We start from the raw sequence: 26,448 nt of genomic DNA on the forward strand, positions 1-26,448 counted from the left end.
TTAAATTGCACTTTAGATTGTTAGTCTGTGCTTCAAGATGTAGAAGCTCTGATTTACTATTTTTTAAAAATGTTGTTGTTGTTTTTAGGCCTCCTCTTTCCCTGATAGGCTTATGTTGTTACCTGGTGCGATCTACAAGTACTTGATACTGATCAAGTAGTATGGGTACCACTGCTGGGAATGCTTTGTTGCCTGTTTTCCCCATGCTCCCCCCTTACACTACACAGCCTTTTCATCTTCTGATGAATGGTATTCATGATTACTTTGTGATGCAGCAGAAATTGGGGACTGACTGTTCTAAAAATGCTTTGAAAAGGTAAGCATCTAACTTTTTCTTCTGGCAGAGTGTCTGCTTTAAGTAAACACAAACTTCCATGCTGTATTTAGGTTTCCTCCACTGTGGACTGCTTTGTGAGTAGAATCAGAATAATTTCTCCCCCATAGTCAAATGCAGCCATTTGTATCTTAGAATCAGGAACATCCCCTGAAAGTTACAGTGCTTGGCAGCTTTAAATCTGCTGCATCACTTTACTGTGTGAATTGGTTGAATGCTTTAAATACCCTATAAGTATTTCTCTCCAGACCCTGGATATCCTTATTGAAAATTAAGTAGAGGTCTGGTTTTTGGTCTTTTTTAAATCTTTTTTTTGGTGTCAAATTGTATTTTTGAAAGCAACAAAACTTTTAATCCAGCTGTCATCTTGGCAGGTGCAGGGAGAGGAACTTTGGTTGTGTGTTTTCTGGGGATTTGATGCTGTCTGGGGTCTGTGATGTCGTGTCAAAACCAGCACTGGCTCTAACAAGGCAGTTCACAACGAGACCATGCTGTAAAATCTCTTACAGATTTCTTTTTTCTTCAAAAAGATGCCTTTGAAGAGGAAGCAACAATTAATGTATGTTTTATATAGGGAAGGTACCGGCTAATAAAATTTCAAGTTAAATGACACTGATATTCAAACCTCCAAACTTTTCTTACCTCTGTACGAGTGCAGAGCTGTGCCAGCAGCCTGTCGGAACAGCAACCCAGAAAAGCCTGTGGCTTTCTGAGCGCTGCTGCTCGGAGGAGCAGGCACAGTGCACGAAGGCAGTTTGTCTGTCCATGGGTGCAGGAATCCTTGCTGGGGCTGGGGCTGTGAAGCAGAGAAGCCCCAAGGCAGCACCGTGCCGGCAGCTGACGCGTCGGGCTGCCCTGCCTTGGACAGCTGTCACGCTGCCACGCCGCAGGTCCTCTGATTGGGTACTCCCAGCGACTGATTACAAATGCTGATTCTGCTTCTGTGATCCTTTCCACTTGGAGGAGAAATCTCTTATCCCCACCCCCAAGCCCACCTCTAGGATGTAAGTAATGGTGAGAGGACGAAGATGAAAACAGTGAGGTGTGAGTGACTGGAAATCCGGCAGTCTGGTTTAGCTGCAGTGTTATGTAGGAGTCATCTTCAGACTTCTTACCTTTGGTTTTTCGGCACAAACTGCTTGCAGGCTTTTGAAGGCTGTGAAAGGACTTACCGTTTGTGTGTTAGTGTTTTCTGTGTATCATCATATTACCTTGCTTTTTCCCTGGACAGCTGTGTTCAGAGCTTCATGTGGAAATCTTTGTATTGAAGAGAGACAAAAAGGATCCTTAATCTGATTCTCTTTGGATCTTTCTATTTTTATGGTAAGTGCCGGCATATATTGGCTGAGCATAGCTTCTTTGCTGCAGTGCTTGTGCTCTCTCCCTCTCTCTCTCTCTCCCTCCCCCTCCCCATCTGTTTTTCTCCCCCTATAGTCTTAGATAAGCCTCGTGACCTTCACTTAATATCTCGTCATAATTTTCATCATCTTCATAGCAGATGCTGGCTAAGTAAAACACAAGTTTTCTGTTTATTTTGCTCTTTCCCTCCTCCGACCCAGAGCTCTGAAGTATTGACTGCAAGCTGAGTGCTGCCTCTTTGTCCTTGAAACGAGAGGCTTGAGCATTGCTCCCGATTGCCTGTGGCAGCAACGGGATACGGTTCTGGGGAACTGGAATAGAGATTGGGTAAAGGTGACTGACTCATTTCTCTAGGTCTGTACCACTGCACTGAGGGCACAGGTATCCCCTGCTTGACCAGACACCTAGAAAACTGAAGCCCCTCAGTGTTCAAATGTGAGCATACATGTGGCTTGAACTGGTGTTTGCTGATGTTGGCATGGGACAGATGGGCTCTTTCAGCATTTTCAATATAAGCCTATGTCATCAGGTGTTTTTAAGTTGGACCTTTTGCATCTTAAAAGTACGGACTAGCTGGGACAAGAACTTACGGAATAGGCAACCTCATAACCCTCATCCCTCTCCAGTCCTTACAGCTGCAAATTCTTAGCTTTTTGAAGTGCTTTTACATCTCTGCAGTAGAAAAGAAGTGTTTCTAAATGTCTGAAAATATGTGCTGGCTTAATTTGTGCTCTAAGCTGTTCTAACAGCTCTGATTTTATAAATAGGAAAGGTTGTTTTTAGACCAGAGTAAACTCTGCCCTTTTTTTTTTTTCTTTTCTAGTTTGTTGCATGAGATTTAAAGTAAAGCAAATATACAGCTTCTGGTAGATAGATATATTCCTTTCCTTTTCATAAAAGAGAACTGTGAAAGTATTTCTTTTGACTGAAATGTGTTTCATGCTGTGGATCCATTATGGGGATTGACTATGCATAGCCCTTACACACTGCAGGAATAATAAAGATTCTGCTACATCTTCAAAGGTCCGCTGAAGGCATAGATATAACACTGGCTTAAACTCATCACAGGGTGGTCTGACTTCAAGCAGAGCAAAGAGGAGATGTGTTCTTATACCTTTGTTTTACTGAGGTAGGATAAGAATAAAGCTTTTATTCTGTCTCTACATTGCCTTTTCTGGGTTTAACAAGAGTTCTACTGATGTCTGGGAATTTTTTTCTTTGCTTAATATAGCTTACATTGTGACTTAATAAAACAATTTTGTTCCTGATTTATCCTGTAATTCAGAGAGTTTTGCTTCACAGAGAGTTTAGCTGAACACAGTTTGTGTACCTCCTTTTCCCTTGCAAATGAGTAAAAACTTTAGAACACTGCTGTTATTTTCAATACCCTTAGTTTCTTTTCTGTACGGGGGTGTACTGTCCTGTTGTATTGACAAGCACGTATGTGTGTGGTGGGGGGAGGAGGAAGCTTACCCAGATCTGTAGGTAGAGGACTTCATGGTGCAGTGAGGTAGCTGCTGCATTGCCTTCAAAGCAAGCAGTAATGGGCAGCACATAGCCCAGATGTCAGTGGTCCAAGTCCTCTGCCCCACCAGATCTTGTGTTTTGGCATCATGTAGTACCCACTGGTGCAGCTGGTCATGAGCCTGGTTTCCCTTCTCATTGATGCAGTGAGGGCATGCTGCAAACCTCCTACTCTGGTAGGGAACAGGCCTGTTTTGGCAATTGTGCAGCACAAGGAACTGTCTAAAACATTTGCTTCTAGAGCAATCTTGCCCACTGTCTATCTACTACAGAAAGGCTTTGGCACTATGACTGATCTGTGTGTTACTTAACTCTTTTATATCAGTAACAAAGTGCCTGAGTTTGTTCTCTTACAGTTTCAGTGAGTGCTGACACAATGACAGCAGCAAAGAAACTTTTTGCAGTGGAAGATCAGCAGGGCTCCTAGTAACACACACAGAGAAGCAGTCCTGACTCCCTGCAGGTTGTGAAACTGCCTTGGAGCAATCAGGCTTAGGCTTTTCTTGATTAAATATAAAAAGTAATTGTATATGCACTTGGAGTGTGTGTATATGCACTTGGAGTTTTTACTAGTTTGTTCCATATAAAATTATTGTAAACTTGAAAAACAGGAGGGTTTGCAGAATACATGCACAATCAAAAAAATTCTGAAAACCTCACAGTTAATTATGGAACTGCATGCTATTATTTTTTTAAATATTGTTGTAAATTCAGATATTCCTATGCCTTAATATAATCTACATTCCTACTTAACAATTAATCAAATGTGGCAATGTCACTCAACAATTACTAATGTTTAAGTAAAATTATCCTGTAAAAGCTAATTTTGAACATAAGTGCATAAATATATCTATCTTTTCCAATAAAAGTTTAAAAGCCAAAGAGCATAATTTAATGTGATTTTTCAATAACCTTGAGGAAAAAGGAAGTGAGGAAAATCCTGAAATATTTTCTCAAGTTTAAACCACATTAGCTTGCAATGGGATGTTTGCATTTGGAACCTGACCTCTATGTACTGCAACTGAGAAGTCTGTGCATCTAAAATCCTTGACAGCACATCTTGTTGCAGCCTAAAGGCTTGAAAAATAAAGATGCAATCCTCTATAACAGTCTTGAGAGGTATAGAGAAGAGTGAAATTCCCTGAATTACATGAAATTCAAGTAGGTAGATGTGCTGTTCATTTCCTGGGAATTCTATGAATTCTCTAATAGGGAATGCATGCATAGTACTTCCTTGTTTCACAGCATGGTGTCATGTTAATTCCATTGCAGGGTGGCTGAAGACTGCATAGAAAACAACTGCAGGGAAAGAAAAAAAAAAAACCCTCTGTTCCTCAGCCAGCCAAAATCACCCAATGGTCTGATGAAGTCATTGCACTCTTTTCCCCCTGTGTATGATCAATATGCATTCTTCACTCCACTTGTCTGTAGAAGCAAGTTTTTTAAAGCTTATTTTCTCCACAAATATTCAAAAATATACATTTTTGTTGGGAATATAAATGGGTATGTTTTTACAGAAAGCTCTCTCATTTATCCATACTGCTTCAGTAATTTTATGCTTTCCATCTGCACATATCCTTTCTGACAAAACCTATGCAGGCAGCTATTGATTATCACTGGCTGAAGAATTCAGGCAGTGGATTAGCCATGCTCCAACTTCCCTCTCTGTCCCAGACTGGAAAGTAATACTGAGCTATGCATGTTGCAGAACTGAAGTCATCGGTACCAGGCAGTGCTCTGGCTAGTGATATTTTTCATGCTGTATCAATTGTGGTTTTACCTGCCTGTTTCTTCATACATCCTGACCCACTAATGAACCCACTAATGGATAATAAAAAGCCGACTGCACATTCTAGGCTTTCTCCCTTATTCACAGAGCTAACTTTCAAGGTGTTCCTGGACATATTTTCTTACTTAGTCTTCAGATTTTGTCCAGGATGACTTCAAGGACTTTGTAGCTCTAATGTTGCAAATATTACAAGCGTGTCTCTATATATTTTGTGGCTTTAACAGGTGAACTCTCTTCGGTGCAGTTGCTATTTTTTGCAGTTCGTGGATGTCTGGAAATCCTGTGTGTGAACACTGCGCTGCATAATCTGTCAGGAGTTTAGTGCTTTTTGGAAGTACTAGGCGGGGTGTTTGTGTGCTACGTGCTTTCCCTCTGTCTGGGGGGAAGGATAAGCTTTCAGGCATTGTTACGTGTCCCGTGTGTCCTGAGCATGTGCTGCCTTCTAGTAAGTGCTTGCATCCTGTGCCTGTCATATCTCAGGAGGGGATTGCATTTTCTGCTTTTGTATGAGTGCATAGTGCTTTTGTTGATCTGTCTGGTTCTTCATGGAAACTGTGGTCTTTCACTTTGTGTCGTGCAGATTTGTTCTTAGGCAACTTCTGCATAGGAAACACTGGACAATAAAGTGAGAAGTGTTCTGTGTGTTACAGAACTTTCTCCTGCGTAGCAAAAGCCACAATTATGTTATTCCAGATTTAATGTGGTAACAGTGGAGCAGCACTAGGCCTGTTTGACTTGACCAACATGAAGTGTTCTTGTTCTGGTAATGTGAGATTGTAAGAAATTGAGAACTTCTCATTGTATAATATAAGGAGAAATAACAGTTTCGTTAGGAGTTATGGGTTAGTACTTCAGTATTCTAGTGGAAGGGATCTTGGTGCTGGAGCAGGCAATGCAAGTGTTTTAATCTTCATGAATAACACCCTGAGCAGGATGAATATCACTGAAGCTGCAATTAGATCCCCAAATAGGGTGGATAATGGTGTACAGCTCTCTGTATGTGCATGGATTTTACTTTAGAAAAGCACAGATCTGAGAGAATGTTTTCAGAAAAGTCTCATATTTCCAAGAGCTGTATGTAGATGCTAATAATGCTGCAAAACCAATTGCTCATCACCTCAGGAGGCGTTACAGCAAGCCCACCTCCAAATGGGCTTCCAAATTCAAGCTCTGAGAGAAGACTAGTTCCCACCAAATGGTGAACTTTGAACATAAATCCAGAGATTTCAAGATTCAGCATTTGCAGTCTAATTGTCCAAAGGGAGGCTAGCTGTTTTGGACAGCTAGGTCCCTCAAAAGCCCATACTACCATAGATAAATATTTTTTAAAAGATAAACAAATTAAATCTTCTGAATTCATTCTCTGGCTATAAGTGTGTTCTGAGATTCCAGGATTATCTAGGTATTGATGATGATCATGGGAGATGAGATTCTCATGCTCTCTACAGTGGTAGAACACCAGAAGTTTGCACTTCCAGAGGGTGGTTGGAAATACGTCTAAAAGAGATATCCCAATCTTCTTTAGAAGATTATTGCTGTTTAATATGAAGCTAGGAAGAGTAGGCTTCTGTATAATTTATCTATAGGGTTTATGTCAGTCTTGCTGGGAGATTATTCAAATAGAGCCCTCATCAAAACAGCTTTTCTACCTTCATCCATTTGGCTTGTTGCATCCCCCTGCAGTATTGACATTAATTTCTTATTTTATATAGTTCTTACAGCCTTCAAATATTGAAATTTTTTTCTTCCTCCCTTCATTTTTGGATGAGGAAGTTAATTAACAAAATCACCTGAGAAGAAAAAGACAGAATCTCCTCTGAGCCAGTTTTGCTGTATGGAAAAGCTGGTGATTAGCTGGCTTGGTGATTAGCTGTTTTGGATCAGCAGGAGATATATTCCCATTTCAGATAATTTTCTTTGAAGAAACTGGTTTTCATTAAAATTAAACATAATACTTTATATGTGATGTGTTAGACCACCAGAGACCGTTTCTAAATGGGTTTGATTCTCCTTGGGAAACCACTCCCTGTAAAATGCCAATTAAAATCCAGAGCTTTGTGAAGTCCATTGGTATGTGTCCATATATCCTGGCAGACATACAACCTCTCTACATGTTGTTCATCTATCCCCCAGCCTCAATTAAATTCTTTCCTTGTTTGTGCTCCATGTCACTGTCTCTCCACTGCTTTCCCTTGATATATACTTTTTTGCCTTTTTACATATCAATTTGCCTTCACATTTTCCTTAGTCTTGGTTTTCTTTCGGTTTTGGGGGGGTTTTATAACTATACTAGTTGCCATCCTATGCTGAGTTTCATCTAGGCAGAGCACTGCTCTGATTCAGTGCCCAGGCAAAAGCAAATACTGTCCTTTCTAAAGACAGTTATTTTGTAGGGGCTTGGTCTGCCATCCCAATATATTGTGAAGCATGCATAGAGAAAGGAGAACAAGAGGCAGTGACAAACAGGCTTGGCAGGACAAAAGGGCTGGAACCTAAGAATCAAGTAAAATGTCAGCCCTGTTAGCACGAATACTCTTTTCCTTAATCTGTCAGGAAAATAATATATTTTGTAGCTTTGGAATCTGAGATCAAAGAACCACAGCAAAGAGGAATTAAGCAGGTGTTACTGGTCTGTTATTTTAACCTCTCTGCAGTTTCATGCAGGCAACACTGCTTTGGTTTATGTTTACTGTTTTTGAGGCTGTTGCCTTAAAAATTCTTTATTTTAGATAAGGGGAGAAAATCAATTAAGTTGAATGCTGCTCTGCCCTCAGGAAAAAGGAAAAGTATTACCTCCTAAAATTTCTTATTGTCATTTGTTCCCAGAGAAACAACTACAGCAGCTGATTTTCTAACCTATATCATTTAAATAAGCTCTTCCAGATTGGGGAAGATTCCCGATCTCATTTAAATTAAGTGTAGGGTAGTCAAGTATCTACCCACAGACTTATTTTTGTTTTGATTGATGCTGAGTGTTGCTAGTAGTTGTTCTGTTTTATTCTCTGCCTCTTTATGATGACCACCAGATGAGCTTAAACATAAAAAGGTCTTTCTAACTGGTCACACAGAAACTGCTGTTGAGCCATAGACAGAATTTCCTTATTTTCCTTTATAATGTAGAACTTGTGATTTGGATTTCAGAAATGCCTTGGCAAAAGATTTGATAACCTTCTGCTTCAGCATGCTTCATGAAGTTTACTTAGTTTATATTTCTAATAAGAATAGACTCTGAACTATCCTGATTAATATATTATGGTACAGTTCTGATGATACAAACAACTTTTGTGAAGTACTCAGTGTCCCATAGTGAAGATGTTACTGCAACTTCTCATTGCACTGTTGTCGCCCAGAACAGTTCTGCAAACATAGTATGCATTCTTATGTAAGAAAAATATTACTTTGTTCTCCTTTTTTACCTAAAAACTAACATGACTCAATTGTTTTGTGATTACTACACTATGTTAATATACTACAACTTTTGTGACAAAATTTAGGTCTAAATTATCCAGTTGCTTCCTGTAAAACTCAATCAGATCAGCATTCGAGTAACTCTGGTTTTAATTCTGCCTCTTATATTACAGCTCCTATCTCTGATCTTATTTCTTACAAATCTCTGTTTTGTGCTTCCGCTTCTTGCTGGACCTCCTGTCCTTTGACTCTCTTCCAGGCTCTGCTCCATTCCCCCTCCAGCATTTCTCTGTCTGCTCCTGTTCTTCACCTGCTCCTCAAGGCTATTTCTGCATCCAGGTGTCCCACTCACATACTGGTGTGGGTTTTTTGCTTTGAGTTTCGAGCTGTGAAAATATGAACTTAGACTCAGAATGAGCTGTGGTACTTCAGCAGTGCTTGTTGTGCAGGTCACCATTCTTTGCAACAGCAACTTCAACAACAACAACAAAACTTTCTATGAATTGTTTGTGAAACAATGCAATGGGTGTTAAAGGTGACATTACAATGCAGAAATAGAGGCTCAGATTTCAATATGATAAACTTGTTTCCTTACCTTAAGGTACACTGCTCGAATTGAAATTTAATATATGTTGCAGTGAGGAGGGATAATAGGTCTGTGCTTGTCCTGATGCTCCTTGTGTGAGATTGGTTGCTAAAGGGTATCACCTCTGCTCATAAATTGAGAAGGGAGATAGGTTCAGGACATGTACTTCCTTTCAGTTCCAAGAGGGACAAGGGGGAAAGAAGAGAGATGGATGTGGCACATACCCACTGGTTTTGTTTTTATTTTTGACATTTTGCTTCAGGATCAGGTTGTGACGAAAGAAACTGTTCATCTGGGAATTTCTATGTGCTTTCAGCTATCATGTGATAACTTGTCAATTACTGCACGGGAACATGTTCATTGTCAAAGATTTAAGTGTCTCACTCAAGATCATATAGAAAAATATATCTTGGTTCAGCCCAGGACTCTTGAAACCTGTACCAGTACCCTGCCCATGCCAGGGTAGCCTGTTTTCCCAGAGTCACAGTACAGGGGAAATGAAAATTCTAATACTAACAGATAATACCAAATAAGCTACATTCAAATACACAAGGTAAAGAAGAAAACTTTTAATCTTCTAGGTTCTGAAACAAGTAAAGGACTCAAGAGAAGTTTTAAAAAGAAAAGTTATCATATTGTTACAGAGAGTGGAGAAATATTTAGGATATTTGCTAGATAACTTTGATAACATTGCAGCTTGTCATTGCCTGTCTAAAAACTCCAGTTGCTTGTTTCCAGGGCATACCATGACGTCTGGTTAGTTTTTGATGTGCTCTGATTGCAGTGCACTCCAGGCTAAGTAACTTGCAATTGATGTGTTTCTCTTTCGCTGTTGTCAAACATATGTTGTCTTTCCTGAATAGAGTCCAGGGGAAAACATGTTCTGAGGCCACTCTGTTAGTGCTTACAGCTTTTGAACTGCATTTTCAGAAACATCTGTAAGTCTGTCAATCAGTTTTAAACCTTGGGTATGGCTTTGTGAATACTTCATTGCACTCTCAGGTACTAGCACAGCTGGTTTTATTTTACTGAATACCATGGGAGGAGGCAGCTTTGAGCATTTAAGAATTATTAAATGCCACAATATTGGTTGTCTATACTTACACAACATCCTGGAGACTTTAGTCATGTGTTCACATGCAGTGTTTTCATTGAGTTATATTTGTTTATTTTTATTTTCCTTTTGAAATATTTCATTCTGTCTCACAGTTAGTGTCTATGATCCAAATCAGGCTCCAAACAAAAACCAAACAAATATTTCTTGATATTTGTATTTTTTTGTTGTAATCACCACAACTTCTGCTAATGTCTAGATGGCAAATAATTATCCTTCATAGAAACGATGTAAGAAGATATTATTTCCCTTGCTGGTGTCATCTGTTCTTATTACTTCATAGATAAGGAGCTAAGGTTTTTGATGTGAAAGGGAGAAATGCTCATTACCTTAGGGTCCTGAATGTGACATGTCAAGGGTATTATTTTTTCATGTCTTTATCACATTATAGCATTTTATATAATCAAAAAAAGGCTTCCGTGGATACTGACTGTAGCTATGAGTACCACAGCTTTGGTTCATCAGGTGTTGTCTGCTGGGTGCTTGGACAGTGACATACCCCCACTGAAGTCTCTTAGCAGCATGGAAAGCAGAAGTGGATATGCAATTGAGTACCTGAAATTAAAACTCAAATGCTTTGATCCTGAGACCAACCTTTGTCTTCATGCAGCTTCAATGTGTGTTTCTGTAAGGCTTTCCCTGTGCACAGAGACTGGGCAGAGGCCAGGTGGAGCTGATGCTTATCACAGAGGTGTCCATCCTAAGTGCACACTGAGTATAAAAATTTCTGTGTGGTCTGAAATTAAAACCCGTATCATGTTAGAAGTGCTGAGTGTATTTCACAGATGCAGCTTTAATCCTGGCATTTCTTGGGCACTTGATACTGCAAACTCAACAGCCCTCTGACATAGTTGTATTGTATGTCAACACCTAAATATTTTAAAAGACTATATAAAATTCAGAATTTTCATCCTTTGATATTGAGAAAAATGTTGAAAATGTAAGACAGCTATTTGAGAGCTTCAGTTTTCTTCTTCCTGGTCTTCAGCATAGTGAGGGGTCAGCTTCGTAGCCATGGTTGACATTCCAGGGCCGGTAGACCTGTCAGAGGAAGGAAGTACATCTTTTGCTACAAAGCTCCCTGTTGATGGCTGTTCAATGGAACAAAGTGCCCTCTACTGCCACAGAGCTTTTAATCTTGACATTAGGGTAGCTCTTCCTCCTTCATGATGTGGTGTGACTGTTAGCCATGAGATCCTGGGAGAGAAGGTCTCTACTCTTCTACCATTATAGTGATCCCCTTGAGCTATAAGAGGGGTAAATGCAGGGAAAAAAGCATACCACATCTATTGCTGACAGAAAAAAAATAATTAGGCAGCCTATACCTTCAGGTAATCTTATATATTTTTACAGTAATAACTATCTCTCAGAGATAGATAGATAGATAGATAGATAGACAGATATTCACAGAATCAATTAGGTTGGAAAAGGCCTTTGAGATTATCAAGTCCAACCTGTGACCTATAACCACCTTGTCAACCAGACCATGCCACATCCAGTCTTTTCTTAAAAACCTCCCTCAAAGGACACTGACTCCATCACCTCCTTGGGCAGCCCATTCCAATGCCCAGTCACTCTTTCTGTGAAGAACTTCTTCCTAATGTCCAAACTAAACCCAAAATTCTCCCTCTGTTTTTCCAACAGAGTTGATTTCCCAAGTCAGAAATGGCGTTTTAAATCTTGAGGCATCTGTGTTTGTATGTGCATGGCTAGTGATTTTATAACATATTCACTGATGTGGTTAATACTTTAAAGCTGCTTTTTAAAAAGAAAAATTGCTGTTGATTAGCTATTATGTGAGCACAAATTCTCTCTTTACAGTTTCAGTGTTATAAGTAAATCCAGTTAAATTCGGAAAGTGTTTTCATTCCCTCTCATTAACATAGTTTTAGCAAAGAACTTAATACAAGTAGTAAAACTGCGACTGATCAAGTCCAAAAAAATAAAATCTTCTGTCCTGTTTTAAGTGTGGTGAGTAAAGCAACTAATGCTTTGCTCATGTGCCCTTGAAAATAGCACAGGCACTGTCCTGTTTCAGCAGCTTTGCCAGCATCTGGCCAGTGGGCCAAGATTATGAGAATGCAGATTTTGAATCAGCAATGCCTGCTAAATGCTGCTGGAGTGTTGTTAGCAGGAAGATGTCTCAGCATGGCATCCTACAATGCCTGTGGCGTAGTGATGGTTTGTCACCTGCATTTTGCTGTCCCAGGGCAAAAACAAGAATTCTATTCAACGCATAATCCCAGGAAAGGGCCTGACCCTATCTCTCTGTTGGGGCTCAGTATATACCTTACTCTGACTTCAGCTGAAGGAAAACCATGAGCTAATTTTTCATGCTTTACAATAATTTTTTTTAATTTTTAGGGATCGAGATATTTCAGGGGGAATATCATGGGCTGAATATACTCTGAAGCCAAAACCAGAGAATTGCAGAACTCGGGAAACAGTACTAGGGATGCTCCTCCAATCACTGTTTATACTTAAAAGTGTAACTTGAATGCATCATCTAAATGTTTTTACATGTAATCACACTTACAGTTGTATGCTAAAAATACTGATGATCAGGAGGTGGAGGGAGCCATTTGCATCAACAGAAGCATGGAGAGCAAGATGGCAAGTTTACTTACTCTACATAGGTTTTAAGGCACTAAGTACCTAATTCTGTGTCAAGGAAATTAGAGACCTATTGGTTTCCTCTAAAGGGTATACACAAATGCTCATTTTCCCACACAGACCATTTCCTTTCAGCATAAGCAGTCATTTATTAGTTGATTTAGGACAAGCCAGGTTTGCAACCTTCAATAACTAAGCCAAGGGTCACCTCTGTGTTGAATTTCATGCTTTTTGAAAGTCTGGAGAAATTTTTCCTTACTCTTCATAGGAAAAGCCTGACATACCACTAATATTATACCCTGTTAACTGCCAGATGCTGAGCACCTTGGTGCAATGTTAATCCTCTGGTTCTTGTGTTGCCATTTTGCTGAGCAAGCTCAGACTGCCAGTGCAATAAAATAATTCAGAGAGAGGTGCTTTCAAAAAAGGAGTCATGCAAGACAAATTGTAGGTTTTCTATGTATCAGTAGGATCTGATGTAATAAAAAATCTTCGAAAAAGTCAAAGAGAATCCAGTGCTGCAGTTTGTCAGGAAATCAGTTACAAGTAAAAATGCATGCTTACCATTTTCATTCTTGCAAAAGTATTGCCTGGCTCAGGCAGAAGCTGCTGCTGATCTGTAGTCAACAGCATCCCAGTAGTTGAAATTTGCAGCATACAGCAATACCTGTCTGGTCGATTTTAGAATAAATTAACAACAAAAAGTTTTAAATTCAAAGCCTATCTTGGTGTGACATTTTTGAATGTAGTCACATCTTCCTTAATGGATAGGTATGAGTTTTTATAGAGCACATAGTATTATTTTGAAACTTTTAGTAAATGATCCATACAATTAACAGTAACAGGGAGTGAGTGAGAGCAAATGAGCTTTGTCTAGTTCATGCTTGGCACATTAAATGCACCCTAGTTTCATTCTTTTCCTCGATTTGTCTCTTTCATACAAAGATGGTAAGAATTTGAGACAAGAGGTTTTTGGTTATTTTAAAAGCATGTGATGTCCAGCACCTGAGATTGTGGGATCTTGAATTCTGTTGGAAGCCAAATAATTTTTGTGCCTTGTACAGATTTCTAAGCTCCTAACATTCTTTATTCTGTTTTGGCTAACGTCAAGGTCCTGACAGAGAAATCTCCGTTCCTTACTGAAAGTCACATAAAATACTGAGGTCAGCAGAGCAGCTGGAGCAGTGGGGACAGGCATTGAGCAACTCCGTGTCTGGTTTGGATGGTGGATAATTGTCTTAAGTAGAATTTCTTTGTGGAGCTGAGACATGAAATATCCCCTCATTTCTATGCAATTTTTGGACTAATTTTTGACTAATTCTTTAGACTACTTGGTGTTTGAAGAGGGATGATGCTGCTAATGTAGCAGAAGTGAATGGCATTAACGAGTGGAAGTGTGAACAATGAGGAGTAGCAGGGTCAAGAGTTTTCTCAGCACAGTTTGCAGTTTGTGAGCAGCACAGATGTATAGAACTTGAATTTGGATCATTTGTGGGTGTTCAAGAAGTCAGGTACATGGGAAACAGGCAGAGTTGTTTTATTGACATTTCCCTTGTCCACACTGGAAGGGTCACTTAGTGATGTTAATTAGCAACTGCTAATTCATGGTGATGATTTAGTTTCACTCCATAGATCATCCAGCCTCCTGGAGTCTCTGGAACTCCTCCTGGGCTAAGTAGCAACCCAGGCTCCTGGACAGCCCCAGAGGCAGGACTCCCTCTGGCCCATAAAGGGATAGTCTGCATGGAGCAGTTACCTGCTGTAGGAACAGTGTGTAAGGCTATAAAAATCAGTGCTGTATCATTTTGTGTTTAAATAGACTTCTATATTCCTCAGGCTTAAAAAATCAGTAAGAAGGTGAGAGGGGAGGGGGCTTTTTCCCCCTTCTCTTCCTTTAGAAAAAAACGTGTTTTGTTTTAAAGGGGCACTGAAGGTAGAGAATAATGAACTAGGGTAGGAAGTGTATTTTATTTATAGCATTTGCAGAATGTGTGAGTAACGGTAGGATATAATTTAATGAAAATAGCATTGTTCCTTGCTTTAAATCTCTAACTTTTTCTTGATGTACATTTTTCTCTTTCAGAACCATACTCAAGTCAGCACAAAGAAAAAAATTAGGTAATTAGTCAAATAAATAGCCTAAATCTTCATGTTGTAATCACAGAAGACCCATGGATTTTATGGGCTCAAAATTCTACATTGAGTTTGAAGGCTAAATTGCTAGAAATGAACAATTCCTTGCTTAAAGTTTATTGAATAATCAACTAGGAAAAGAAAAAAATGCTTTTCTACTTTAATAGTATTATTTCAGAATCATTGGATAGAAATAACCCTGAATTAATCAGCAGCTTAATTTGACAATTCATTTTTATTGTGAGGCATTCACTTGCAGACAGAAAGAGCGCCTTTGTTCTAGCTAGGAGAATCACTGGATGTGTATGCTCTGGTCATTGGACATAAAGGCCCTGACAATTTTGTTCACACACTGCTAACTTTATTGATATTGTCCTCTGTGCCACAGTGTACAGCCTATGCAATGATTTTTGATGGAGAAGAGCAATTATTCTATTTTCTCTGGACTAAAACCTACATGCTTCCAGATTCCTAAAGAAAACCGACCTTAAATGTTTTCATGCAGTCCTAGCCCTGGGCACTTTCCCAGCCAAAAAGGACACAATTTCAGTGGGCTTAAATCAACATGCTTCTACTGCAGAAACCTCAGGTGTGACAATTTATGTTCAGAGATGATCTGATTTAGCTCATAGTCATTCATTTTGCAGTTTCCAGAGATGAACATGGGGCAATGCTTAATTCAGGATTGAAGTGGGGAGTGTTTCTTGCCGTGGTTGTGTCTGAGAGCTTCTAAGAGTGGGGTCTCTGAGGAGACATTGTGAGGAAATTGGAAGCAAAAAAAAAGAGATGATTCTGCCACAGCATGAAACCGAGAAGAAAAATTTCCATCTCTTGACCTATTAATGCTGACCATGCTTAGCTGGGACAGTCCTAACCTTTGCTGACAGCCCACAGGGGAAGCTACCTTAGCATGGGCAAAAGTGCCATTCAAACTAGGCAGGCTCAGTGCAGATCCTCTGTAAACCTGCACAGAACATGCAGGTTCAATTTGCACAGAATTAATTTGAACATAATTTAAGTGCTATCACAAGGAAGCTAAGCTCTTTTAAATTTTTTTTTTTCCCCATAGCCATTTTTCAACATTGTCCTGAATAAGATTTGAATTGTATTTCTTAGTTTATTTTATACTGGTATGAAAATAAATATATAGGGGCAAACCTGACACCAAAAAATTGTAATAAGACAAATAAAGAAAAAACATTTTCTTCCCATAAACTTCTTAAAGTATCTGGACAGAACTTATGCATTTTTATATCTCCCTTACGCAGTGAATGAACTAAAGTAAGGAGAAAATTGGAAGACAATTATAGAGTTTTTACGAATACTGCAGTTCTCACAGTGTGACCTTTTCACAATCATAACAAGATAGTATAACATAAAAGATGAATGCTAGTTTCAAGATGAAGAATCTTACAAATTTTTAAGTGAATGTTCTTGAAAATCTACATTGAGTTGTAATTCTCTACCTTTTCACAGAGCACTTCTGATAGAAACTGGTTTTTTTCAGACTTCTTTCTGACTTTAAGAAATAATTCAGGGCAATTATTTTAAAACAACTTTCCCATGTATATGATGCTGGTTTTCAACTTTTCAAAGAAAGAGAAAACAAAATATTGAGATTTAGGCAAGAAATACAGGTAGTGGTAAAAGAATTTTTGAAACATGTAATACAGCTCCATTTGGGACTTGTATAGATGTATAGGATTTTAGAGAGGAAAAAAAAACACTAGGATGTGATATATGGAACAATCAAGGAGTCTCTCCAGGGGGATGCAATGACTGGTACAGTAAATAGTCTCTTGTTCAGAAATCCACCCCTAAATGTAGCAAGAAATTTATACGACTTGGATCAGTTTCAGTGGATTTTGCAGTGTGTGTTTGCTTCTGAAAAGCTGCAGTGCAAAGCAGCCAGACTCCTTACCCTGCTCCTGAAACCCAGATCCAGAGGAACAGCAGGGACACTCTACAGGCTGCAGATTAGGGGAGAAAAGCACTGGCTCAGTGGACATCTGCCCACTTTGGCTAACTTGTGTTATGTTGAGTTGATTTATTTGAGTTTTGTTTTCCAGAGATAATGAACACAGAAACAGTCTACATTGTTGTTTGTTCCATCATCAACTTTAACAAAACTTCTTCACTAATACCACAGTCATACTGAACAGCATGAAACTGTGTCAGTGGCAGGAGGATGACAAAACTATCCTAATATTTCTGTAGATGCAGGAAGATCCATAAATTTTAAGTATGAGCTCCCTTGGGCTACATTTTCAGCGAAATGAGTTTTTGGTAGATTTCTTTAGATCAATTTCCCACTACAAGGAGATCAGTATTTGGAACTGCAGTGAATAACTGAGGTTCTCCTTAATTATTTAATGGCTCATTTATTTTAATTTTTTTTCTGGAGAGAAACAGAAAATGAGGTAGGGGGCTTATCTCAGCATAGCATATCTGGAAGATGGGAACTTTCTATCTGATTTTACCAATATTTTGCTTCTTGAGTTTTGGTCATATTACTTGGGCCTTACTACTACTTTAGGCTCAGTAACAGACACTGCTGTAGCTGCACCAGAACCATATAGGAATGAGCAGCACAGACAGGAGAGATGCAGCTTTTCTAGCTCTTCCTCTTGTGTGGAATCACAAGAAGAACACATTCACCACCACCAATGATGCTACAATGATGACTGGAACATAGACAGCCCTTCATGTCCTATCTTCTTGTGTGCAAAATAAAGTTTGTCTTGTGGGAGAGGTTTGAAACATGGATCAGCCACAGTTTGCAAATAGAGGATAAATGTTCACATTTGAAGGTGTAAATTTCTATTGAAAAGAACTTGGTTCTAAATTGTGTGGGAAATAGTTTGCTTAATTTAATTATCTGCCTACAGGCACGTTTATCTGTAATATAATATCTGTACCCGATCAGAGTTTAGCATCTACAGTGGGCTGTGGGAATGAGAGTCTGAAGAAGGTCACTGGTGATGCAGCAATATGTAGTGTGCAGATTCAGCACTGGGTGCTGTGCTGAGTACAATCCTTGAGTTTAAACTGGAGTTTATCACCTCACTTTTAGTGCATTTTTACTTATGTTTGCAAGTGAGTTAGAGAAATGCTCTGCCATGCTGTCAAACCAATGACATCCAGGACTTCCTGAGCTTCTGATAAAAAGAAATTGAAGGTCACTTCTTAAGATCAGCAGGTTTATCTCTAATCCAGTGCAGTAAACTAAATTGACTGTGTATTTTGCAACAGCAGCAGAAGTTGAAGAAGAGCTGGAGTGTAGTGTCTCATCCATTGCTACAATAATTCATATTTGAGAGAATCATAAGGAACGGCCATAAGAATTCAGTTATGTCTTAAAACTAATGAACCCCCAGAAAATGTGGTTTTGTTTTGACTTTCAACTTAATGTCTGAGTTCTGACAAGTTCATTCAGTCAGGTGGTGTTCATGTCCATATTGTTGCTAGTATCTCTATTACTACACTATTGTTGCTGAGGAAGATATTTAAAGCTCTATCTTCATCATACTGTTGTACTCTGGAGAATATGTCCAGGAGCCTGAGCAAAACAATTCCTTTACAGCTGAAGCTTATTGCTAAATTCTGAATGGATTCCTATATTTATAAGGAGAAATATTTGAAATACTGGCCCAGATTTTCTCAAATTTTGTCCTTTGCTTGGAAGAAGGGTAGAAATAGTCAGAGCAACAGTTCCCAGTTCTTGTACTGCCATCTTGATACCTGACTTAGCAGATGCCTCTGCTTGGTCAGCACTAGCAAAGTGCAAGCAAGGATTTCTGCCTTCTGCGTTAACTCGTTGCCTCTGCCTGCCCTGTGCAGGGCACAGCACTGGCTACTTTCCTGTCTGCTCAGTGTTCCCCTCCATTGCTGCTGATCTCCATTTGGCAGACAGGACCAAGTTATGTCCTATTTATACTTTTCAGATGATGTAGAGGTGAAAGAGCTGACACTGCAGATCTATGCTTAGTTTGGTCAAGACCACTGCAAAGCCTGGCATTTCTGTTAGTTGACATCTGGCATTTCTGGTTGACACCACTGATGACAGGGGTTTATTCCACAGGGGAGTGCTGCAACCCTAGGGGCTAATTCAAAACATTTCTTATTCATTCCCAAAGTCAATTAAAAAATTTAAATCATGACTCTTATCAGTGCATGCACACACACAAAAATAAAATTGCTTAGAAGGTGGCACAGTTAACTGCTAGCTGATTTCTATTTATATATTTACCAGTGTGAAAAAACAAAGGAGCACATTTTCAGCTTCTAGTTGAGTATACCACATATGATAAATGTATGATTCAGTTTTGGATAGGGGTTGGTGATCATTGTATGTGTATTTTGGAAGTCTTGCTGAACAGCAATGAAACACTGGCGAAATTTCCAAACAAAGCATCTCCCCTGGAAAATAATTCCTCTTGTGTCAAACATTGACAAGGCATCAGGGAAATGGAGTTATAGGCAGTAAAGTAAGGAGGCATTTACTCAGTTGTGCTTTAAATCTTTCCCCCCCACATTTACTTGTGGCAAAAAACTATTGAAGCTCCAGGAAAAATGGTACAAGATTTTTATGCTCCTACTTTTTCTGGTTTGGATGTTTTAATGCATTGTCCTAGAGGCAAAGATAGTTGGCAACATTATGGCAGTACCTACGAAAGCATCTACGGTGCAAAGACCAGTTTTCTAAGCCAGTCCACAAAAGTGAGTAGACCTAACAGAGTAGGTAACATTTATCGGCACATGTCCACTGGTTTCTAAATTATTATTTTTTTGCTGCTTGATTGTGCATTGTAGCCCGCCCAAGGCTGGAGGTCACCTTCCTAGTGCTAGAAGAGAAATAGACTGATGGTTTTTATTCTGCTCCAGCAATGTCTAAACCAGGAATTCAAGAGCTGCATGGATATTGGCATGTCTCAGGAACTTGAACATTGTTTTAATGAACTCGAGCTTTGGTGCTTATGTTGCAGTGCTTAGTCTGTGACAAGTTTGATATCACTGGAAATTGCCGACAGAGGAAGGAAGCAGGAAATTGTGAGGAAGCCCCATCTATTTCCATCTGGACTGTCTGGCTCTTCAGAAATGCAAGTCAGCTGTTTTGGATGGTGTAAGATAACAACAACCCCCTTGTGCTTCATGGGGCATTTGAGCCTGCTTGTAAACTCTGGGAGTAAGTCCTGCAAGCTCTTGATAAGTCTTCTATTAAGTGTTCATCTTGCAGCCAAGCTGTAAATTAACCTGCCTTTCCAGGTCATTTGCTATTTGCTGATTAAGCTCTGATCTCCATTTTGAAAGGATTGCTGTCATTGAAACAACTGCTGTATCACCTCACAGCTGACATAGCATCTTCTCCTGTCCCTGCACTCTGCTCAGCTCCAAGCAGACAAACCACAGGAACGGGTGAAGAGAGAGCAGGAAACATTGCTGGGAAATGAGAATGCATCCTCTCAGCTAATTAATTTCCTGACTCTTCTACGTTTGGTGAGTTGCAAGGAATCACTTCCATGTAATACAGTTTATGCTTGCTCTATAAGTATTGCAGCATGCATAAAATTTTTGCAAAGTCATAAATTTAAAAAATCATTTTGCTAAATGAGAGGGCTGCATCCATCTCTGTCGTATCCAGGACAGCCACAGCTGTGCTGGGGAAGGCAGAGCTTGCAAGACATTCATGCAGGAGAACACATAACAAAAAAAAGGAGTCAGCACCACCAGGAAATAAACCATACGTGGAGGGCTGTCCAGTGCAAATAGAATAGAACTACTTGCTAGACAGAAAATACCATTTCCTTCCTCTAATTCTGCACAGATTTTCAGTAATCCCAGGCACTGCTTGGGGTAATGCCAATTTAATACACAGCACTGTAGTTACAGAGTATCTCCTTACCTTCAAAAACCAAGGTCCTGATGGAAAATTTGAGATTATTAAGTCAGTACTGTAGGTTAAGCAAATATGTGAATGCTACAAAATTGGAGCAGAAACTCCTAAATCAGACTATTTCTTCATCTACTTCATTGTGTTTGACAATGGACTGCTCTTAAAGCAATAGAGAAGAGTGAAGCTTCTTCAGGAGACAATATGGTAATATAATACATAGTACAATTAGCATCATACTACAGTGATACTTGAGAAAATTAGCCCTTTTTAACTCTTTGAGATGAATAGTTTATTTCTCTGAAAGACAAGGTCTATTATTCTACGTGGCATTCATTTTCAGAGCTTGCAAAATTGCTAACATGTTGATCCAGAACACGTAGAAATCATTTTGTGCTGTTGATGTTGTTGATGCTTATTTCTCAGGATATTGTCCATGTAATGGATCTAAAATGAGCCAAACCCCTGTTACTGATCCAGTGGCTTCAAGCCAGCAGTTCTTAATGTCAGAAGGGCAGGAATCAAGACAGAGGAAGTAGAACAAATAACAGAGCTCATATGAAGTGTCCTATATTTGCATAAGCTGGAAGGATTCTTTTTACCTGGAGTCTTAGCCTTGGGATATTTCCTTCCTGCTACCTTGCACTGTACTGAAAATGGTAACCCACAAACTCCTGAGTGAGACACAAGGGGGGTATCCCTCTCCCTCTGAAAATCAGCCAAAGGTGGAATGTGACCCCTTCCACCCCATCAGCCTTGCAGAGAGCCAGAAGTTAGTAGTTAGTAGTAGACAGTAGTTAGTTAGTAGGAACTCAGAATAAGTATTTCTATGCAGGAAGTTATTTTAGGAAGAGCTGCTCTCCCTTGGAAGAGGAGCTCCCACAATGTGTGTTTATGAACAGCAATGATCATCCAGAGTCTGTGAGAGTACTTTTAGAAGTCTTCAGCTGTGAACCTTCAGGCTGTGCTGCCTATTGATTTTTGTCTAGTAGGTGTTAGACTCGTAGTCAGTCTTGCATTAGGCACATCTTGGTTGATTTTGCTTGCCATTATGTTCTGTATGTTGACTTTATTATTTGAGCATCAAAATTGAATGTAGTGCTGTGAACAGAATAAGGTATTCTGTCGCAAGGAACTTGTAGTCTAATTCAGGCACAGTGACGCACAGGCATACATAATATACATAATAAGGATGCAAATGCAAAGTAATAGAGGTGTCTTGGGAAAAATCAGTGCTGCAGGCTAATTTACTACTTCTGAAGAGCTACTAGACTACAGAACATAATGAAAACATTGAGCAATTCAAGAGATGTCTTTTCCTTCTTTTTTCTCCTTTTTTTCAAAATGCTAATTGCTGATGTGTCATCAAATGGAGGGACTGTGCCCAAAGAAAATAGAGAAATAACAAAATTGGGATCCTCTCTATGTTCCTGTTTTCTGAACTGGAGCCCAGAAAACTGGGGATTTCTTTCTTAACTGGAATATGTCTTGTGAAATTAGAATTTTATTAAAATAACAAAAAGAAAAACGGGTTGAACCAGGATAATATCCATTATTAATGTAACAAGCGTCCTGTTGGCAATGTACTGTGAGCTTCTCAGAAAATACTGAGTTTCTACTTGTAGACCTGACATGTAGTGTGTTCTCAAGGAAGCCACCTGGCTTCTCAGGAAATATACTGGTTCCAGTTGAAGAAAAATGTGAAATACAGGACATTTTTTGAAAGGCAGCAACAAACAAATCAAAAATGCAAGTGGAGTTTTGCACACACAGACATACAAACACATATGTACCCATGAATTTGAACACAGAAGCACCAAATAAATTAATTCTGGAGAATTAACTAAATCTTTCTAGTGAGATCAAGTGTACTTGTTTATTAGAATTTTGATAACACTACAACTGAGAGTCTAGAACTGCTTTAATTTTGTTAGTGGGTCTATGACTGACTCTTGTGGTAGATGAGCTATTAGCATGACAACGTTGAATTTTTCTACTTTTCTGAGTATACTTATTTTCACTTTGCTATGTCTATAGATATGTTGAAAGTGATACATTTAAGAAAGCTGCATCGACAGATCTTCACATTATATGTTTCTGGACTGCCCTTAGTTTTCTAGGGTGACCAAAGGGGTATCAATGGGGTTTTGTGCATTTAGTAGTGTAAGGCCAGGAACTTTTCTGTCTCATATTTTCTTTATAAGGGTAAACCCATTAAAGACTCTAAGATATTCATTTCCTGTGGGGGCTGAGTCAAATACCTCTTTAAAGTCAATTAATGCCAGGAACAAAAGCAGCATGACTTTCTATGGCATAATTTCACGGGGTTGCAGTAATTCTTTTATGTCTTTTTAAAAATGTGATTACTGTAAGTTATTGGAAACCCCACAAGGTATCTCACTTATTTATATATTCTTATGTTCACTTGACATTACACATATATTACGTTGTTAGTGAAGTACTCCCACCTTTCCTCAGGAGCAAGATTTTTTATGACTCTCTGGTCAACAAATGCCAGATGCCAAATACTGATTTGAAAGTACTCCTTTTCATTTGTACTTCCAGCAAAAGGATCAGCATCACGGCAGGTTTTTTCTCTCAATGCACTGGTATTTTAGCACTGTAAAAGCTATAGGTTGAAGAACAAGTGGATAAATGCTTACTCTGCTAAATACCTTTGAAAACAGCAGAGTTGTCTTTCTTTTATTTGATTAAGACAGCATTTTAGAAGAACAAAGCTCTCAGGTCTGTATCTTTGGAAATTAAGTAAATTATCTGATTCCCAAGAGAATCAAGCGCTAAGAGTTGTCCACAGGCTCCTGCAAGAGAGTAGTTAACTCTGTACTGAGGGTATCAAAGACCTAGTTTGTAGTCTGAAAAAACTAAGCATGCAAATTTAGGCTGAAAAAACTGTCCCCCAAATTTTAACAGTTTTTTAAGCAAGACAACAAACAACAACTACTGGCTTAAGCATCCCAGGTGCAGAATCCGGCACTTTCCCTTGTTGGACTTCATACAGTTGGTGACTGCCCAGTTCTCTCATGTGGTTCTTTGCATTGTGTGAGAGCAACATGCTGCGATTTTGCAAATGGAACATTTTTATTATTTAATTAGTCTCAAAAGTTAAGCGATTCAAAGAAATAAACTGAGTCTATGAAAAATTAAAAAAAAATTTAATAACAGCAGGCCTGGTGCCTAAGGGCCTTACTCATGAATATAAGAATGACTGGTTTTGTTACCAGCTGTGTACTCTGGTAAATAATGGGCTTGAGCTTGCAATTGCCTCTACATGTGACTATTTTCTCTGGTTTTTTGTTAGCCAAGATTACTGATGTTTCTATGAGTTTGCAAGACCAAGTCTATTCAGAAGATGAATGTGATGGGAGATAGTATACAGAACCCTTCCTGCTGGCAGTGTGAATGGGAGCTCTGTGTTTCTGCTTTTTGTTATGGTGCCTCTTTTGCTGTGGGCTTTGGTCTGCCCTGCTCTACGTGCAAAGGCAACACTCCTATGTGGAGTTAATATGCTGGAGCAGGTATTACCGCAGTCCTAGGCCCTATCACTGTGTCCCACAGCCATAGGGAGGAGGAGAGAAGATCCAGCAGGCAGGAATTGTGCAGCAAGATTGATTTATTTAATTATTTTACAAACTCTTTTATAGACTTTTTTCTTCATAGTCTAATTGGACAAGGATCAGCTACCCCGTGGGGGTGATTGGCTAAAATCCTAAAACATCCATTGTCAAAATATTTTTCTACTGTACTATAAACAAGACTTTCCAAGGATGCAGGTGTTTGGTTGTTTACATAACTCTGCTACGTCTTCTGTGAGAGAGAAAAGTCTCTCACGGACTTAGAAAATAGCAACAAAATCCTTGCTAGCACCATTTTTGTATCCACAAACAGCTTACCCAGGGCATTATCAGACTTGTAGGTTTTAAGCTGAGAGTCAGTTTCTAAAAAAGAAAAATTTGATTTATGAATGTATATGGAAAGTCCAGAAGGCTAGAGGATCGTGGGGTCTTCGGGGAAATGGACCATTGTCTTCAATGCAAATAGCAAGCCCACTGTGAGGCTAATACCTACCTGTCTAGTTTGCAGCATGTATTGGAAGAGCAGCATCAATTCCTCTCACAGATAAGGAATCCTTCTGGGAGTATTTTCTCATTTGCTTTGCAACTTTGGTGTCAATTTCAGGGGTTGGTGTGGCAGATCCATGTTCACAGAATCACAGAATATGCTGAGTTGGAAGTGACCCAGAAGGGTCATTGAGCCCAACTCCTGGCCTGCACAGGGCCATCCCTAAGTCAGGATTTCATGCCATGTGCCTAAAAATATTGTCCAAACCCTTCTTGAACTCTGTCAGGCTGGTGCTGTGACCATTTCCCTGGAGAGCCTGTGCCAGTAGGAGAAGAAGCTTTTTCTAATATCCAGCCTAAACCTCCTCTAACACAACTTCAGGCCATTCCTGTCACTGGTCACCACAGAGAAGAGATCAGTGCTTGCCCCTCCTTTCCCCCTCATGAGGAAGCTGTAACTGCAATGAGGTCTCCCCTCAGTCTCCTCCAGGCTGAGCAGAACAAGTGTCCTAAGATGCTCGTCATAAGGCTTTATCTCAAGGTTCTTCACCGTCTTCGTTGCCCTCTTGTGGATGGTCTTTATACCTTTTGTATATTGTGGTGCCCAAAACTGCCCCCAGCACTCAAGGTGAGGCCACCCCAGTGCAGGGCAGAGTGGGACAATCTCCTCCCTTGCCCGGTGGCGATGCTGTGCCTGATGCCCCTCAGGACACGCTTGGCCCTCCTGGCTGCCAGGGCACTGCTGGCTCATGTTCAACTTGCCATTGACCAGGGTCCCCAGGTCTCTTTCCATGGCACTGCTCTCCAGCACCTCATTTCCCAATCTGTATGTACATACAGGATTGTCCCATCCCAGGTGCAGAATCCGGCACTTTCCCTTGTTGGACTTCATACAGTTGGTGACTGCCCAGTTCTCTCATTTTCTGAGGTCTCTCTGCAGGGCCTCCCTGCCCTTGAGAGAGTCAACAACTCCTCCCAGTTTTGAATCTGTTTGCTTATAGAAATGAGTTTTGGATGTGCTGAGGTAACGCAGCAAACCAACCTGTGAATTAAGAAGCAGAAAAACCAAAAAGAAAAATGTGTTTTCTGTTTGGCTGTTCCTGCTGCAAGATGCTGCAGACCTAGGCTAGTTGGAAAATGCCTGCTGCTTTTTGTACCAAATGTTCCTTTGTCCTTGCTCACCCATACTGAGTGAGCTGACCTGATGCCCAAAACAGACCTCCAGGACCTGGAGACAAAATCAACAGTAGTTGGGACAGCACAGGAGACAGAATTTCCTTAGCCCCCTGTAGCAAATGCTGTTAGGACTACTTTCTGAAAGTCCTATCTCTTATATATTAACAACAAATTATTTTCAGGTCTTGGCTTTGAGGGTCCAAGTGTGGTATCTGCTGTCAGCAAGTGGACTGTGAATCAGGTAGTTGACAGTCCCAACAATGAAGGCTGTAACAGGGCTGTTCCCAGGTGCCACAGGACCCTTCCCAGGTGTCCCCCAAGAGAAGGGCAGTGGACCAGCTGCTGCTCCTATTGACAGAACTGTGGGTTGTAGATTGAGTTTCCAGCTTCCCTTGTGCTTCGGTTACTCTGTACTTCTCCAAAATGCCTTCTCGACTTTGTGG

General features: G+C 39.8%; 1 protein-coding gene across 6 annotated transcripts in view; it reads left to right on the forward strand.

Moving 5' to 3' along the window:
- The first annotated feature begins 855 nt into the window (after positions 1 to 855).
- ANO4 (anoctamin 4) overlaps positions 856 to 26,448 on the forward strand; it is a 177,785-nt gene continuing 152,192 nt past the window's right edge. For 5 of the 6 annotated variants that reach the window (XM_010410747.4, XM_039570997.1, XM_039570998.1 and 2 more), the window contains exon 1: positions 856 to 1,657. The gene's annotated coding sequence lies outside the window, so the exon portion shown is untranslated. The remainder of the gene's footprint in view (positions 1,658 to 26,448) is intronic. The other variant, XM_039570996.1, reaches the window with a different exon arrangement.

This window comes from Corvus cornix, chromosome 1A (assembly GCF_000738735.6).
Source record: "Corvus cornix cornix isolate S_Up_H32 chromosome 1A, ASM73873v5, whole genome shotgun sequence".
NCBI classification, from domain to species: Eukaryota; Metazoa; Chordata; class Aves; order Passeriformes; family Corvidae; genus Corvus; species Corvus cornix.